The sequence below is a fragment of the Maniola hyperantus genome, chromosome 7, assembly GCF_902806685.2.
Source record: "Maniola hyperantus chromosome 7, iAphHyp1.2, whole genome shotgun sequence".
NCBI classification, from domain to species: domain Eukaryota; kingdom Metazoa; phylum Arthropoda; class Insecta; order Lepidoptera; family Nymphalidae; genus Maniola; species Maniola hyperantus.
In genome coordinates, this window is record NC_048542.1 from 12,695,357 (window position 1) to 12,714,245 (window position 18,889).

The following is an 18,889-nucleotide window of genomic DNA, read 5'->3' on the forward strand; positions in this document are numbered from 1 at the left end:
TCTTACTCGCACTTGGCCAGTTTCTTAACTTCATTTTAAATCACAAAACTAGAATTGTAATTTTAAATAGAGGTCATTGTAATTTCATATTCCGAGCAGCAGTGCACTCCCGGGGTCGGTACCCATAATATGTAACGATAGCTGTGCTCATAATTTCGGGGTGACCAGTTTAGTGCTCATAGTTCCAAATATATTAGCTGTTTTCTAACTTAAATGGCCATTGGAATTCATGTTGGTTGTTAGGTTCGGTACGAAATATTCTGTGAACTTTATAATCGTTGTTTGGGGAAACATTTTATACTAGATCTACAGACAAAAGAGTCTTTACATTTTGTAACTAGCTTATGCCCACAACTTCGCCCACGTAGACTACACAAATTTCAAACCCCTACTTTGCCCCCTTAAGGGTTTTTTTATAGGAATATTAGCAAAGTTGCTAACTAATTTTCCCCTTGCCCCTCCAATTAAGTGCCAGAAATTTAGAAATAATAAAACCCAAGTTCTATACCAAGAGTCGAAACCTCAAGACCTCAAGAGGGAAGATCACAGCGCTTACAACTGCGCCAGGGAGGTCGCCGAAACTCCTAACCTAACCTACCTAGTTACGTACTGTTAAACGGCAAAAACTAAATGATTGTATTACTCTGTGGCGTGGCTCTGCGAAGTAGGGAGTCTATGTAAACTATGAAATGGCGCGTAGAAAGAGGAGTTTGGTCTTGTGTTCTTATAATTAATACTAGATGATGCCCGCGACTTCGTCCGCGTGGATTTGAACTTTTAAAAATCCCGTGGGAACTCTTTGATTTTTCGGGATAAAAAGTATACCTATACCTATACTTTATATATATATATAGTAGCCTATATCCTTCTCCGGGATGTAAGCTATCGCTGTACCAAATTTCGTCACAATTGGTTGAACGGATGGCCCGTGAAAGGCTAGGAGACAGACAGACGGACAGACAGACACACTTTCGCATTTATAATATTAGTATGGATTTACTATTATACTTATACCGATGTGACTTATACACAAGCATGAGCCACTCGCCTTCGTGAATTGTAAGAACTGTACCTACCTACGCTTGATGTAGGTGGATTTACAATTGACCTATTTTTACCCCGCACTCGCAGCCTAAGTTGGCTTTGTGAAAGAATCAGTGCTCTTGCATAAATTGCCTAACATTTGCCTTTAATGTGATATAACTACAAGTTTATAGCTTTTGGAAGTTTCCCTTTACTATAAGATCAAAGATTTTTGCCAAATTTCATGGTTATTATACTTGGGTCAACGGGAAGTCCTCTAAATAGGTTTTTATTCTCTTACGAGTCTCAAAGTAGGTATCTTTTGATTGTGTTGACTAAGAAGTTTGATGGCCAAACCCTTCTCTTTCTAAGAGGTGAATTCCTATGATCAGTAGTCAACCGGCTATAAAAAATAAATAAAAAAAAAACTTTTTTATTAATAAACTTTTACAAGTACTTTCGAATAGTCGGATGGATCTACCACTGGTTCGGAATGCCTTTCCTACTGAGAAGAACCAGCAAGAAACTCGGCTGTGGGTTGATGGTGATGATATTATCTTGCTGGTAACTGGAAGCTCAGCCGGTTGCTTTCACTCAACTTTCTTATTATTAAAGGAAAGAAAAATTCTACAGACAAGACGTGTGAGCGACGAATAGTCCAGGCAAAAGGCAAATGAATCCTGACTGGACAGCCCCTTTCCTGATGATTTGCGCATTGCAGTACCAGGAAGGACGGCCAGAGAAAGCAGGAGGTTTTAGTCTGTAGGTCGCCGAGAGAACCTCAGTCAAGTTGGGCATTGAGGATTTCTTGCTAGGAAAAAAAAAGGAAAGAAGCTAAATTGACAACATTCATTACCATTGAATTATCAGATATCGCAATCTAAAAATGTTCTTTACTTTTGTTCTTACGTTTCCTATTAATCTCTTAATTTATCGGCTCGTGCCTCAAGAAATTAGATTTCCTCCGGGATACCGGCTCTCGTAATGAGAAGATTGGTCTGAATCGGTAATTCATAATTGGCTCAGTCCGAACTTGAGCCGTGGCATAATGAAATTATGATATTACATTTTCTTAGAAAAAGCCTGTTTGTTTACGGAAGTGAATGATTTGTTCCTACTAATAAGCTTATGTATGGAACCTATCTTACTGTAATAACTTTACAAATTAAAAAAGTGACACCAAGCTATCCACGATTAGGTTTTATCAGAATTATCATAATCTGCGAAGGTATGGAAATATCTAATCACAACATTTGTCCATCCATTCCTACTATGTCAGAGAAGGGAACGAACAATCATGTCTTATTAATTAATAACTAGGTACTTAAAAGTTATACGAAGGAAGGAACAGAATAAAATAGATTTTTTTTTTCAAATAAACTTTTTGAAATAAAATGAAATGAAATTATTTATTTTGCTTAATGTGAGTAACAAAGTAACAAAGTAAATGATGGTAGGTACATTCAATGATTCATGGATGGTCTCTTTTACAAGTGTTTTTGAATCTTCAAAATAATTTACCAGACACGAAATCTAACAAAATATTCGAGAATGCTATATTCATCCATACCTACCTACTATCCATCCATATCCATAACCATACTCCATACTGTCTGTATGCTAGCTTTTTACGACCCAACAATTTAACCGATTTAATGAAAGGAGACCGCCCGTGAACGGGCCCTCTTTTGTGGCGTCGTGTCAAAACTTAAATTAAATTTTTTAGAAATGTGTTATTTTTTTACGATTATGTTTTATAACGACTTTTTTTCACTCTATTATTGAAAATATCCACAATTACAGTTCGAATCGTAAACATGCATTTATTTTGAAGAAGTATTACTTAAATATAACCTCAATATCAGCAATATAAAAAATAAGATTTCTTTATAACCAGGGTGAATAAATAGAAATCGTTTGCAGAATATAAAGAGTTAATTATTTGTCTACAAAATAAAATTAAAACCATGGTGACATAACAATTATATTAGGGGGGGCCCAAAGCTCCTAAGAAAATGGGCAATCTCTTTTGATACAATTAGCTTACATCCTATGATAACATTACCGTGTCCTGGGCTACATAGACATAGGCTACCTTTTATACCGGAAAATCAGAGTTTTAAAAACCTAAGCCCACGCGGACGAAGGCATCATCATATATTTTCGCCGCTGGTGCGCGATGGTCTATGGTAGAAATATGGTAATGCTACCCATTTTTATAAACGCTAAGTCACCCCTTTCTTTATCCTAGACACAGTTAACCGCATAAAGATGGTTAGCCTGACCCTTTCCAATATTATTGAGTTATAAAGGAGAAATCACGGGCTCCCTATCAATTTCTCCCGTTATGAGATCGTCAATATGGGGCATTCGCCTAATGCGTCCAAACGACTTGTTTACTAGGACAACTTTTATTTTTATATGTCGAACGTTATTGGACAAGTCAATCAATGGAAAACTTCTCCGACTTTATTGTGGTCGTTCCATCAAATCTGTTGTTGTAAGTAATTGCTTAGAAATAATATAAACGGAATCCAATACAACTTATTTATTTTGTTTTTTCAACCTAAATTCTTATTTAGGTTCATCACTGAAATTATTTTTGGGACAGAGCTGAAACATACACTGCTTTTCAACTCAAAAAATATCATGATCTGATAGTACCTAAATAAAACAGAACCATGTGAAAGTATTAAATTTCAAAACGCGTACAAAATCGCGGGTAAAATGAAAAGCAAACCGGTCTCGATCTTTAATTTCATACTAAACACAATTTAAACAAATTAGCTGTGATAGCCTAGTAGTTAGGACGTCCGCCTTCTAATCGGAGTTTGATTCCGGCCACGCACCACAAACTTTTCGGAGTTATGTGCGTTTTAAGTAATTAAATATCCCTGGCTTTAACGGTGAAAGAAAACATCGTGACGAAACCTGCATGCCTAAAAGTTCTACATAATGTTGTCAAAGGTGTGGGAAGTCTACCAATCCGCACATGGCCAGCGTGGTAGACTATGGCCAAAACCCTTCACACTCTGAGAGGAGACCCGTGCTCTGTAGTGAGCCGGCGATGGGTTGATCATGATGATGATGAAAACTGTTTCTGGTCTAGTCTGGTGAGAGACCTCGGCCGTGTCTCCTTCCGATACCGGCAAACGCCTTCTCTGTCTTCTCTGAGACGAGACCCGTGCTCTCTAGAGAGCCGGCTATGGGTTGGTCATGTTGATAATGAAACACAATTTAAGAGCCGCATTCGGAAAATGGTCCTCAATGGCTGTATTTTTAGTCCTTAATCTAAGATTTTGTATGGCGATGACAAATCGTAACCAAATCGCAAAATGCCAGAAGATACAGAAACGTGACAGAGACCCTCAGAAACCTTAGCAAGTTCAGTTACGCTCGTGTCCGAAAAGCTTATCCGTGTTACGAAACGGCTCAGCTCGGCGGCTCAACCTGTTGTCAACTACCTAACTCAAGCGTGCCGCACATGATGTTTTAACAAAGTTAGTTGTTCCGAGTTTACAAATACATACCTAAGTATCTACTACTAATATATATTTATACGCGACTTTGATTTTGCATGCCTATGTAAGGTGCAACATTTCTACTGGACAATATGTAATAACATCTCATTGTAAAAAATGTTTCCGCAAATCATTGACTTATATTATAATATTTCACAACAAGTATTGACAAGACAACCTAGTATCAAGTTTGTAGACTTTATACTTAGTTCCTGACTAGCTTATGCTCGCGACTTCGTTCGCGTGGACTAGACAAATTTCATACCCTTATTTTACTGCCTCAGAGGTTGAATTTTCAACAATCCTTTCCTAGCGGATGTCTACGTCATAATAACTATCTGTATCCCAAATTTCAGCGTCATCCGTCCAGTAGTTTGAGCTGTGAGTTTTCCTTTTATATATTTAGATATTCCTCAATTAGTCAATGATAAATCTTGTCTTTCTTTAAAAAATTGTGGACTTGGCAACGGCCAAGTTCAGTGAAATACAGGACAGGCCAAGTTGAAATAACTTGCGTCGTTATCTACGCCACTTGATCTTACCGTATGAGTATCGCGTCGCACGATCTCGCTGGCTCCTCCACTATCTTGGCCGATATTTCTAGAGCGCTCTGGACAGAAATAAAAGGATTTTATTTCTAAAATATATCCCCATTTTTGGACGTAAAATGTGTACACTTACATACTCGCATTAAGATTATTAAAAGTTTAAACAAAGGAGATCCTATTTCAAATGTCAACAAGTTCAAATTTTTAATCTAAATATACAAAAAGGAAAAGGTGACTGACTGACTGACTGACTGACTGACTGACTGACTGACTGACTGACTGACTGACTGACTGAATGACTGACTGATCTATCAACGCACAGCTCAAACTACTGGACGGATCCGGCTGAAATTTGGCATGCAGATAGCTATTATGACGTAGGCATCCGCTAAGAAAGGATTTTTGATAATTCAACCCCTAAGGGGGTGAAATAGGGGTTTGAAATTTGTGTAGTCCACGCGGACGAAGTCGCGAGCATAAGCTAGTAAAACATAAACTTATTAAAAAATCCTATTTACAATGTAAAGGATTATTTAAATGATAAGAAAGCTTGGGAATGAGTTGTTTAACGGCTTTGTGATAGTTCTAATAAGTGTGATTTTGTAAAGTGGTGATAGTAAGAATACCCGGCTGCGTTTGTTGTGGGCTCTTCTCATACTTGGGTGCGTTTGGAACCCTCGTTTAAGCTTTAGTTTTAAGTTTGCGTAATAATAATTATCACCACTATATCTTACAGATCCTACAACCGACAATCAAAAAGTGTAATTAATAAATTATTTGAATTTTGAATTAAAGCTTCGCCATGATTTTTTTCAAATACAAGTTAGCCCTTGATTGCAATCTCTCCTGATGGTAAGTGATGATGCAGTCTATGATGGGAGCGGGCTAACCTGGAACGGGTATGGCAGTTTTTATTATACCCATGCCCCCTTGGTTTCTACGCGGCATCGTACCGGAACGCTAAATCGCTGGGCATGGCTTTGCCAGTAGGGTGGTAACTAGCCGCGGCTGAAGCCTCCCAGACCAGACCGGAAATTTAGAAATTATAAAATTCCAAACCCCTACCAGGAATCGAACCCGGGACCTCCCACTAATAAGACCACATTGCTTACCACTGCGCCAGGAAGGTCGTCAAAATAATGATATATTATCATCATTAACACATCGCTGGCTCACTACTGAGAACGAGCCTCCTCTCAGAATCAGAAGAATTTAGGCCATAGACATCAATAAGCTATCATCGCTTTTTTAGTTAAAAGTGGTGCGAGCTTACATGAGCATTATTTTGAGCAATTGTTGCTCGGCAACACGTATAGAACGATCTGGTGCAATAATTGTGGTAATCTGGAGCAATTATTTCGCATAACATTGCTGAAATTACAAGGTGTTGCATGGTATTGCAGTAAATTGCTTCATGTGCTCGTGCCGTCATAATTGACTATATTGCCTAGAATGGCGGAATTTCAATTGCCCGTGTAAGTGTACCTTAAGTCTCTGTTATGACCTCAAGTCCAATAGATAAAGTGGACCTCTTAGAAGAAATGTTACAAAATCTTTCCTCTTGAGGTTTCTTTTTCGTTAACGTTTAGGTATTCGATGTCTGTACGATATTAGCATATTAATGAAAAAACTGCCTCTCCACCGAAACTAAAGTTTGTAATTACTTTTATCCTGAATGCAGCTTTTCGGGCATTTTTATTTAAATACTTTTGAAATACATTTTTTTATTTCTAGCAGATTCCCGCTTCTTCACACGACTTCGTCCGCGTGGATTTAGGTTTTGAAAATCCCGTGCGTTGGATGTTTACAATCCATATTCATACTAATCATACTAGTATTATAAAAAGTGTCTGTCTGTCTATCTTTCTGTCTGTCTGTCTGCTAGCTTTTCACGGCCTAACCATTTAACCGATTTTGATGAAATTTGGTACAGAGTTATCTTACATCCCGGGGATGGACATAGGCTACTTTTTATCCCGGGAAATTAAAGAGTTCCTACGGGATTTTAAAAACCCTAAAGCCACGCGGATTAAGTCGCGGGCATCATCTAGTAAATAAAATTATAGAAATAACAGAAACAACAAAAATAAAATAACACAAACACCAAAAAATAAAAATAAATTTACGCTTCCTTCACATTTACGCAATGTGCGCGTGTATACGAAGTAACTACAAGCAAAGTTCGCTTGCAATCTTAAATTGCAAGATCTATACTCTTATAAATATAGATGATTCTGGCTACGTTCACGTGGTTAGTCGACGTAAGCCCGACTAGTTTGTAATGGAAATCACTCACGACAGTTTCAACACTAAAAAACTAGAGACTATTATAATACAGCATTAAATTAATTAGTCAATATAGCAATAAATAAACATCAAACCAATCACAGTTTAAATTAGATTTCATTTTTAAACTAGCACCGCAATTAATTGTGCTATTAAACAAACCTCGGAGAAAATAATTGAAAAAAGTAAGTATAAACAACCATTAAAATCTCCAAGGGTCGAGATTGGAATAGACGAACAAATGGACCCGGTTAATCAGAGGCCGGCACTCATTTATCAGATCTTTCGCAAATTTGAGGCAATCAATCTCGGGATTCTGTGTGAAATGCATAGGCGTTTAAAATTTTATAGAGCTCGGGTTTCGTTCCTTTGAAGATGGATACATATTTAGAGGTTCAATTTGGTGTAAACCGTTTCCGTTCCGTAATAGGTGACTCGATGATGGCCACGATATTTTCATCCGTGGTATCAACATAATCAACCCATAGCCGACTCTCTACAGAGCACGGGTCTCCTTTTTTTTAAATAGAGATAGCGAGCAAACGAGCAGGCGGGTCACCTGATGTTAAGTGATTACCGCCGCCCATGAACATTTGCAGCACCAGAGGAACCGCCGATGCGTTGCCGGCCTTTTAGGAATCTGTTGGTCCGCCCTTTGAATAACCCCATGTTGTAATCTAGTGGGAACACCGCCGATGGGAGTTGGTTCCACAGTTTGCATCTCCTCTCTCTTTTACTTACTTTTTATACCAGAAATTCAAAAAAATCCCTCGGTGTTTTAAAACTAAATCTACGTGGAAGAAGTCGCGGACATCGCCTAGTAAATTTATACTAATATCAGATGACAATAAATTATTATGTAAATAGAACTGTGGGAGCGTCTAGCGTCTGCATTTGGCATGTGTGCTGCATACGATCCTTGTCAACATATTGATTGGATTGTTACGACATCCCATGTATTTACGTTTGTCTGTTGTCAATTTATGATATGTATCTGTCACTGAATATCCTAAGTGGATCTAAGATCCTGCGGAAATTAATGTTTGTGGTCTACGGCAGTGCTAAAGCATGAAGAATTTTGGTACTTACCTATGAAAAAGTTCCGACTCTTTTAGGTATCTCTAACTGACTGATCTATCAACGCACAGCCCAAACTACTGGACGGATCGGGCTCAAAATTTGGCATGCAGATAGCTATTATGACGTAGGCATCCGCTAAGAAAGGATTTTTGAAAATTCAACCCCTAAGGGGGTGAAATAGGGGTTTGAAATTCGTGTAGTGCACGCGGACGAAGTTGCGAGCATAAGCTAATAAAATCTATATGTATTGTGACTATTGTACGCATTTAGGCATCATCATCTTAGACGGGTACTGCTGAACATAGGCCTCTTGTAGGGACTGCCCCACGCCTTGGTCTTTCGCCGTCTAAATCCAGCGACAACTCGTCCATTTAAAGTAGTATTGCAACGTATATACCTACCTAATGAGCATTAGCCAGGGAAAACTTTTAAAAAAACTTTAGAGGATTGCAACTTCCTTTTAATTATGCGTCTATTTAATAAAGTAATCTGTTAACCTTTTTTGTTAGTAGCTGTTTGGACAAAGTAAAATTTTGTTAAGCTTATTAGAGCTAAGCATGTTTGTTGCGCTGTAGTTATCATACCATTTAATCACGCATGCCACGTCCACATCTAGAAGACTCAATTGAAAACCAGTATTTTTATATACTTACCTATGTACTTACTACCTGGCTATCTATCCACACACTAAATTGTAGTCAGTATTGTAGATTAAAAAAAACGCTGTCCTTAATATTGCTTCCTTTTTCTTCTTTTCACGACCAAACCAATGGACTTATAATACGAACACAAAAGCTAGTAGTTATGCCTATAAGTTATTATCCAAACATATTACCCGGCCTCTCGTATTAAGCATAAAACACCTTAAGGTTTCCTACGAAGCCTCACAAAAGGACGTGATAAGAAACCTAATACCTACCGACTTTGGTTCAATAAACTGATAACTGAAACTGACTAGGCAATGTAATATTTGATCTTTTACACGAAAGTAATCGTTATAACTTACTAGCTGAAGCCCGCAAATCGTCCGCGTGAATTTAGGCTTTTAAAAATCTAGAAAACGTACTGCTCAAAATACCATACTTTTATAGGTTTTATTTGTACAAATCAGAAGGAATTTTCAGAAATAATACAAGAATGAAGCCGGTTCTTTCGCTAGTTAAGTATATAAATTAACATAAAAAGGACATTCAAGCTACAAGGATTTGTACGTTATTATTATAATAACCACCGGATTTTTCAAAATGTTCACAAAAAAATACATGGTAAAAAAGCTACAGACTCTAGTAATAGGCCACTTTAATTAAATTTGAAGGCTCATCACTGTCCCGTGTTTTATGGTCCATAAGAGCACAAAAGGTTGTGTGTACAAGTATTAAATAAATGAATGTATTAGACCCTTTTTGTCCTTTACACAAGTGCTTGATCTTCACTATAGTAATAAAATGAGAATAGAAAAGATCTTTTACACTAAAGTAACCTTTCCCTCCGCACCAAAAAGCGGTGACAGCCTAGCGGTTAGGCGTCGGCCTTCTTTTCGAAAGGTCGGGGGTTCAATCCTGCGCACGCACCACTCACTTTTCTTAGTTAATATGTGCTTTTTCAAAAACAATTAAACATCATTTGTTTTAACGGTGAAGGAAAACATCGTGAGGAAACCTGCATGACTGAGAGTTCTCTATATTCTCAAAGGTGTATGAAGCCTGCCAATCCGCATTGGGCCAGCGTGGCAGACTATGGCCTAAGCCCTTCTCACTCTGAGAGGAGACCCGGCTCAGTAGTGGGCCGGTAATGGGTTGATCATGATGATGAACCTTTTCCTTGCACATTGTAACGAAATCTACCAGCAATTGTTCGAAGAAAACTATTATTACTGGCCCCAGTGGTGTAAGTGTATTAAACTAATATCTACAATCGATACTAATATTATAAATGTTTATGACGTGTGTGTCTGTTGCCTTTTCACAACCCATCCGTAATGAGGTACAGAGGCAGTTTGCATCCCAGAAAAACAAGAGCAGTTCCTACTTGATTTTTTAAAGTCTAAATCTCCACGAACGAAGCACCATTGATGTAAAAGTGAAAACCGAAAAAAAATATTCTGAACTGTATAAAATAAATCCTCTAAAAATTGCGAGCTTACAATAACAACAAAAAAACCCGTTGAAATGCATTTATTGTTTCAATTTGTAGTAAAAATTCATAAATGTTCTATTTTTATAACAAAAAGTCAATTCAAATTATACTTTGTAACTATATTGTATGCTTTTATCAGAAAATAATCTATTTGAAAAGCTTTGTATTGATCGGATAATATTGTTCTCAATAAATTTATCGAGATAGAAAATATTATAACAACGTACAATGTAAAAAATTCTCTATAGTATGATTGCTTATTCCAACCAAAAATTATAGCGTGCTGCAACTAATTTTTGCTTTAACAACTTAGAATCAAACTAATTTTGCTTAAGCGTTATAGATGGAACTACAAGCTTAACTTGCTATCATCCGCCGAAAGAGACTGTATGGTAGATAGATAAAACGCGCGATATGAACCGCCCACCCTCCCACTACTAAGGAATCAGGAAAGCCAGGCAATACACACCACCAACACCCAACACTACACAAACCTTCCAAAAACATTCAACATACGTTCCACTCCGTCACCGGAGGATCCATAATACACAATAATTGCAAAGTCTTCATGTAAAATATCGTATACCGGAATAGCATCAAGATAAATAAAATATACACTATCCAATTACAAAAAACATAATAAATGCGTATCAGCAGGATGTCGTATAAAAGTTTTTATAAATTGTGCATTGTCGCGTGGCAATTTTGGTTAAAAAATACACTCGAAAATTGCTATTGTGCTACGAAGATACTGGCAATTATTTTACGGTATTCAATAACGAATATTTATTGCAGTAGGTAATATTTTGTTGGGCCTGTTTTTATTGTGATGGTTTTTATTCATATCTACTACATAATATTTGATTAGATTTAATGAATTAGCTATTGATATAGCTTTAGATAGATGTGGCCTAGGCGTAGAATATTATCCAATTGAAACGTTGATCCAAGTTATCGAAACTGGATGGGTGAAAGGCTTCGGAGATGCGAATCTGGCATTTTACTGTCGGTCCCGGTTGTTATCACTTATATCTGATAATAACTTTAAAAGCTTAAGAGTCGAAATCTCGTTTTCTTAGTTGAGTTGTATGCGGAAGGATGTGGGAACATAATATTATGGCATTATTATGCTAAGAAAACTCTTAAGAGAGAGAAAGAGAAAGAGAGAGAGAGAGAGGCAGGAAGAAGTAAAAATAGTTTGCGGCTTTTGTGGATCTTGCGGAGCGGGCGGTATGATGTAATGTTGAAAAAGATGGTATTATAAAGCTTTGTCAATAAAGCGGTGACTCACCGAGGCCGAGAAAAATTTTCTTTTAAACCCGCGGTTGTAAAGAAAACCCTTCACAAAACTTTATGAATGACAGTGAAAAAGATGTGCCACCATTTAAGAGATATATAAGATCATTCCCACACAACACATTAACCGCCGCACAATACCTTTTATAAAATACCTGTGAGCAACAAAACATTATTCTTAAGAGAAAATGATTCGTGAAATTTTTCTTCCATTTTACCCGGAGCCGGGTATAAATCTCGCCCGTATTAGCCGTGGAGAACTGATGCTGGTATTGTGATCACATTTTTATCCGACTTTTCAAAGAAAAAGGGTCATATTTCGAAAAAATTACTTGTTTTTTTTGGGGATAATATTTTGTGTTCATTTTAAATTTAAGTTTTCAGCTCGAAGCTGAAGCTAAGCTAAAGTGACAATATAGACGGGCAAATAACTAATTCTTACGGGCACTTTTAAACATATTAGGCCACCTACTCGATTTTAGTTAGGGAACTTCTAACAAAATCACTGGCAGGCGTGATCATCGTCATCTATAGTACTAGTATTTGACATTTCGTCGATTCAGGATCAAACCGAGAGTTCCCTCACTCTAGTTCACTCTGACCGGAGTTATTACCGGGGTAAATCGGTAATTTAGTATGGAAGGATATCGTTATTTGACATTTCCATACAATTAAGGTCTTCGCACATTACGCAGACTCGAGGCCGACACGGAAATAAGAACTTTTTAATAGTGTTTCTTACTGTGTAATTTTCACGTAAGCCACGCGTGATCCAAAGCTTTCATACATTTCATACCTTTTAATTACAGTGTTGAAATTTCTACCGTAACTAACATAGTAAAAAGCTCACATTTCTTCCACGCTTTACTGTGAGTCGACTCGAAGTCGAGTCTGTGTAATGCACGAAGACATTTACGCCTAGTTATTACACTCAGCGCGCAGAGTTAGCAGTCAAAAGTTGTTAAGCCTGTCAAAAATGATTTAGAATAGTAAGCAGACCTTGATTAAAAAAGATTAAAAACCGTGATCACGCTTAGAAAAATAAGTGGAATAAGCACCCCGTAGGTTCCTTATAATAATTCAAGGCAATAAATGCGTGGGTGTTAAACTCGTACTTAGTAGGACTACGCCGCGCCGCCACGCCGCGCCGCAGGGCGCGCACTTAATAGAATTCGACAAGATTGGCGATAGAATATATTATTCTAATTTTAAGTTATCTATCCTAAGTTTAATCACCCAGACAGGAGTGAATTTATATACCGACTAAATTATTATAAACCAATGACCTAAAAATTCCAATAATCATTGGTCTTAAAAATCAAGTAGGTACCTACCGAATTTTGACAGCTAAAATTGCGATTAAGTACGACAATACCTTTATTGCTTGTAATTTTATAAATCCTTTTAGGTATGAGCTTCTTAAAAATAATTAACTTTATAAGTAATGTGGAACCCTTCATTTAGAGAGGCTTATATTAAAATTTTAATCTATCTCATTTTTTCTGAATAGGGAAATATTTTTGGCTCACATACGACACACAAAATAAATTTATCAAGGGCAGTACAGCTCAAGCCGTGTGGAAGGACAAACAGAGATTTCTCGTTCGTTAGATTAGCTATTTATAAAAGAGTCAGAGATAGTTAATTAAAAACCCATAGCTTTCCGTAGAACAGTTAAAAGCCTACTTACTCGGCGTTACCATCAACATTGTAGGCATACATTTTTATAGTTATAGAACAGAAATTCATATTGGTAATATCTAAACACTTTTCAGGAACAAACATGAACATCATTTTATTAGGTATTCGTATTTAACTTAAGTCAAAATAATCGTAATTACTTTGCTCATAATAACTTACTCGTTAATTAATCTCTTTCAAAATACTATAAACCTAATGCGATTTCACATCTTGCGCAAAATCGAATGGCATCCAATAAAATACAGTTAAATTGAAAGCAACCAGCTTTCTTAGAGGAAAAATAAAATTGCATAAAATCATTCAAATAAATTCTCTTCTCAACAAAGAGGACAACTTTGTCACAAACTCTTTTGCCGTTATGAATAAGAACTGCTGCATTATCGAAATTTCATTTCTTTCTTTCTTTTCAAACTAACAAGAAAATATGCAAGGCTTCTGAATATTAATATCTGGACAAGTATTTGATGGCATATCTGAAAATAATCCATTCAACCATATTATAATATACCAGCTTTTGCCCGTAATTTTATCCACGCTAGGTACATTAAATAATAAAATTTATAGTCTATGTTACTTTTGGATAAAGTAGCTTTCTGATGAAAGATTATATCCCATACATTCGGATTTCTTGGGGCGTTTAGAAGTTACGGTGAAACGATGAAACTCAAATGGATGAACCATACATACATGACATGAACTCTAAAAACTTTACACTCCTTTTTGGGCACTCGTGTAAAAAAGGAAGTAAGTAAAGCAGTAAAGGATGTTTATTCATTTCGCTCAATCATTACATTGAATGATGGAAAATATTTCTAGTAACAATACAAATTGGACGCTCTACATTTGCAAGCATTTCAGCAGATATCTCTGTATATTTATTGCTTACTCCCCTAAAAAGAGGGGCATATAGTAACGGATACGATTCTGGCTCAGTCTGTAAGAAAATAAAAGGGTGCTTTTGTTTGATTGTCTTTTTATCTTAGAACTGGTTTAAGGAAGCCACTTTCTTATTTTTATTATTATTCTCTAGTTTAAGTTTGAAACAATAGGTATTTGAAAAATAAACCATTTGTACATATAAGTCGATCGCGTTGGGTAAGCAACTTTGACCCAAGCTGGTAATGGAACCCGCTTGGAGGTCAGAATTAGGTATTTTTGTTTTCTCCATGCCTCTGGATATTATCACTTACATCTAATCATAATAATCGTTACGACCCCCACGACACGATGACAATGGTGTGACAGGATATCACACTAAATGCGCGCGTACATGTGTACGATTTGTAACACAAGTTGTCTGAAGCTCGTAAAAATACGAGAGTGCGTGATTCCTTCAGCTGCAGTGTGATGGCGTGCTCGAAGTTTCATACATTTCTTTCAAAAATGTATGAAAACTTTCACGGTGGAGTGCAAGTCACAGAGGCGTAGAGGAATTGCTTACGCCAGTTATAATAGATCAATGCATATTTTTCATCATGACATGCCAGTAACCAGGTTCCTACCAAACTAATGCTTACCCTGGCTTCAAACCATGTGCACGACACTGATTTTCTTTGTATTACAACAGCTTGTACAAGCTTTGTTGTACCGTCGCGCATTGTGTGTAATCAAGCCTGAATTAGAATTTGAATTGAAGCAATGATATCCCACTGATTAAGACATCGGGGTCAATTCACCTTCAATTTTTCGGAGATTTGTGCGTTTTAAGCAATTAAAATATTAGTGTCTTAAGGAATACATCGTGTGGCTTGCATGCTTGAGCGTTCTCCACAATGTTTTCAAAGTATGCGGCCGAAAGTAATATACATCGACCTTTAGAAGTAGATATGTAGAGCGTTGTCCCTGTCGTTGGGACCGACATACAAAACGTCATATGAGTGACAGAGACAACGCTCTAACAAGCCGGAATGTCATTCTAAAAGCCGATGTACATTACTTTCTGCCGCGTACTGTATTATTATTGATATTGTCAGGTAGGACTTCATGACAATCATGCCTGAGAAACAGAGAAATATCATATTATGAGGTTTGGGTTGGAGCGCGCTTGTCTAGGTTTTCAAAGGTGTGTGTGGTGTATGCCAGTTTTGTGGACTATAGCCTAAACCCTCCTCAATCTAAGACCTGTTCTTAGTAGTGAGCCGGCGATCGGTTAAGATAATCATGATGATGAAGATAAATTATAATTAATCTTTGGCGTATTGGTTCATAAATTATAAACACGAGTATGACACTATCACGCATATCTAAGTTCAAAATCGTTAGTTGTGAAAGTAATTAATCATTCGGTGTTGATGAATCCATCCCTCCAGCCATATCAGCTAACGTAGAGAAGACTCTGTTTATTCCAAGAACTTTTGATAACTTTGCGTGATTAATTTCACAATAATTATTTATAAGCACTCACTATTTTCTAACTGCAAGTTCGTTTTCGTTAAATTATTTTTAATTAAACATCTGTGACAATGATTAATTAATCTTTCGGTGTTAATGAACCCATCCATCCAGCCATATCAGCTAACGTAGAGAAGACACACTCATTAACTATAAGTCTAATTATTCCAATCTAATCTATGTGAGTAACTTTTGCTAACTTTTCGTAGAAGTAATTGCGTAGCTAATTTCATAATAATTAAGACTTGCTCACTAGTTTCTAACTGCGGGTTCGTTTTTATTGATTTATTTTCCATAATGTTATGTAGGTCCTCAAAGATACATCAGTACCCATGTTAAAGTATAAAAGGAGAAACTAACTGACTGACTGACATATCAACGAACAGCTCCACCGTTAGAACTAGTTTGAGATTTTGCATAAATTTTATCTCTATAACGTTTATCTCCACTGAGAAAAGAATTATAGGAATTCAACTTAAGCAAACCCAGGATAGGTCAGATTTGATAAAATCTTTCCCTTAATTATAATGGTTTATTAAGGGCATACTATAAAAGACAAAACGTCCTTTTAATTCCAACCTCCTATCTAGGTAGAATTGCTCATTAGGTACTCATTCATTATACAAAAATTTAAAAAATATCCTAAAAAATATCGCCGCAGACAAAAGCTATTTTTAGGGTTCTGTAGGTACCCGAAAAGTGCCAACGGGAATCTTTTACTAATCCTCCGCTGTCCATCCGTTATTCAATCAGCGGGCTGTATCTCGTGAACCATAATAGGTAGAGTTGAAATTTTGAAAGAATGTGTGTTTTATTACTGCTAATGACAATAAATTATAAAAAATAAAGATGACGAATTTTTAAATGGCCGCCAGCAAATTAAAAATAAAATATATAGTATAGTGATGGTAAGGAACCCTTCGTGTGCGAGTTCAACTCACAGTTGATTGGTTTTTTATTACTTAGCCATTAATGAATGCGCCTGCCAAATCGATGTTCAATGTTTTCATTGTCATTCAATTATTATGACTATTGTATTGTAACCAAGAAGTAGTAAAACATACAAACGACATCTATTTACTTTCTTGGGTTTATCATAGTAGAGTCAAAGAAAAGCACTACTTTTGAAAGTATAATAAAAATTTAAGCTCGCATTCCAGCACATTTTGCTAAGAGCATTAATGTGTAGCAAAGGCGTAGCATTCGTGGACGTGCTACGCTTGCGTAGCGGCATTGCACTGTTCGTACTTTTGAAAATTTTGGCTGACTACTCTCGCCCATTTATAATCAACTGTCGATGAAAAAAAATCAGTACTTATTTCGAAAAATTCGTTTACTGCCGATCAGACCGAATACTTTTTCAAAAAAAAAATGAGCGCTAATTTCCAATGTTGTATGCATAGCGAACTATTTAAAATTAATTCGTTACTTTATTGCCTACATAGAAATGCCAATTAGTTCAGCTACCTATTTTATTTTTGGTGAATCAATAATTTGACAAAGTAGACAAACTAGATGATGCCCACGAGTTCATCAGCGTGAATTTAGGTTTTTAAAAATTCCGTGGGAACTGTTTTATTTTCCTGGATAAAAAGTAGCCTATGTCCTTCGCCGGGGTGTAAGCTAACTCTGTACCGAATTTCGTCAATATCGGTTAAACTTTTGGGAAAAGCTAGCAGACAGACAGACAGGGAGACACACTTTCGCATTTATAATATTAAAGTTTGGATAAAGTGTGAACTCAAACTCAAATCGTTTATTCAAAATAGGTACCATTTTACATTTTTTGATTGTCGATTCTTGAATTTGTAAGATATAGTGATGTAATGGTGATAAATAATTACGCACCTATAAGGGCAATTTTCATCGCGATCGAATCCCTTATACCGTTAATAAAGGAATTGCATTCGTATATATTAAATAACTTTTGAATTGGATACATTTTATTTAATTTTGAAACGGTAAAAAGATTACCTTGAAGTTTATTGTTACTAAGATGTATCAAAAAGTTATCATAAGTATAAGAAACAGAATAAGTATAATAGTTAGAAACTTACCATTATCACATACTTTCCAAAACCCACAAAACTCTCACAACACAAAAACCATCTCGACTCTACGAACACAAGAACATAGCGTTGAAAAGTATGAATTCGACGTACATTTTATTTCGCATCACAAAATTACAGGAAACACGTCCGCACGCTGCTACCGTTGCCGTCAAACTGAAGCAGTCGGCAAATTGTTTCAGCCGTTTCAGCCTCTTGCATACGCTTTTTGCAATAATGCGGCGCTTTTTTTAATTGTTTGTTGAAGGTGTTCGTGGAAAGAGGTCATGAAAGTCTGCGAGAGTCTGAACTGTACTTTTACATTTAGAGGCAACCCTAATAAAGACGCTTAGGCGTAAGCTCGAATGAGGTCTAGGGTTGTAACTAAATTGTAGAGGCAGGCGAGGAGGTTTTAAATGGTCTTACTTTTCTCTTGAACTTTTTAAAGCCGTGCGCATAAGTATTAATTTTTCTTTCACACAAAAGCATAAATTATTGTGTCTGTCTGTAACTTTTTCACCGTCCATCGGTTATAGTGATTTTGACGTTTATAATATACTACCTTATACTCGCGACTTCGTCCGCGTGGACTACATAAACTTCAGACCCCCATTAAACCCAGTTAGGGGTAGAATTTCGAAAAATCCTTTCTAAGAGGATACCTACTCTTTATAAAAAAACCCACTCTCCAAATTTCATGTCTCTAGAACCAGCGGTTTAGGCTGTGTGTTGATATATTATAAGTCAGTCAGTCAGAACTTTGAGTTTTATACCTATATACAGATAGACAGCTTGCATTCCAGAGGTGAACATAGGCTACTTTTTATCTAAAATTAAAGAATGCCCACGAAATTTTATA

The 18,889-nt window shown here is 36.5% G+C and overlaps 1 protein-coding gene across 2 annotated transcripts in view; it reads right to left on the reverse strand.

The window, feature by feature from the left end:
- The window catches only part of LOC117983706 (uncharacterized), a 136,227-nt gene extending 118,038 nt beyond the window's left edge, over positions 1–18,189 (reverse strand). The window contains exons 1-2 of one of the 2 annotated variants that reach the window (XM_069500007.1): positions 18,036–18,189; positions 5,087–5,152 (exon numbers count right to left, since the gene is read on the reverse strand). The gene's annotated coding sequence lies outside the window, so the exon portion shown is untranslated. The remainder of the gene's footprint in view (positions 1–5,086; positions 5,153–18,035) is intronic. The other variant, XM_034970322.2, reaches the window with a different exon arrangement.
- Between the last annotated feature and the right edge of the window lie 700 nt (positions 18,190–18,889).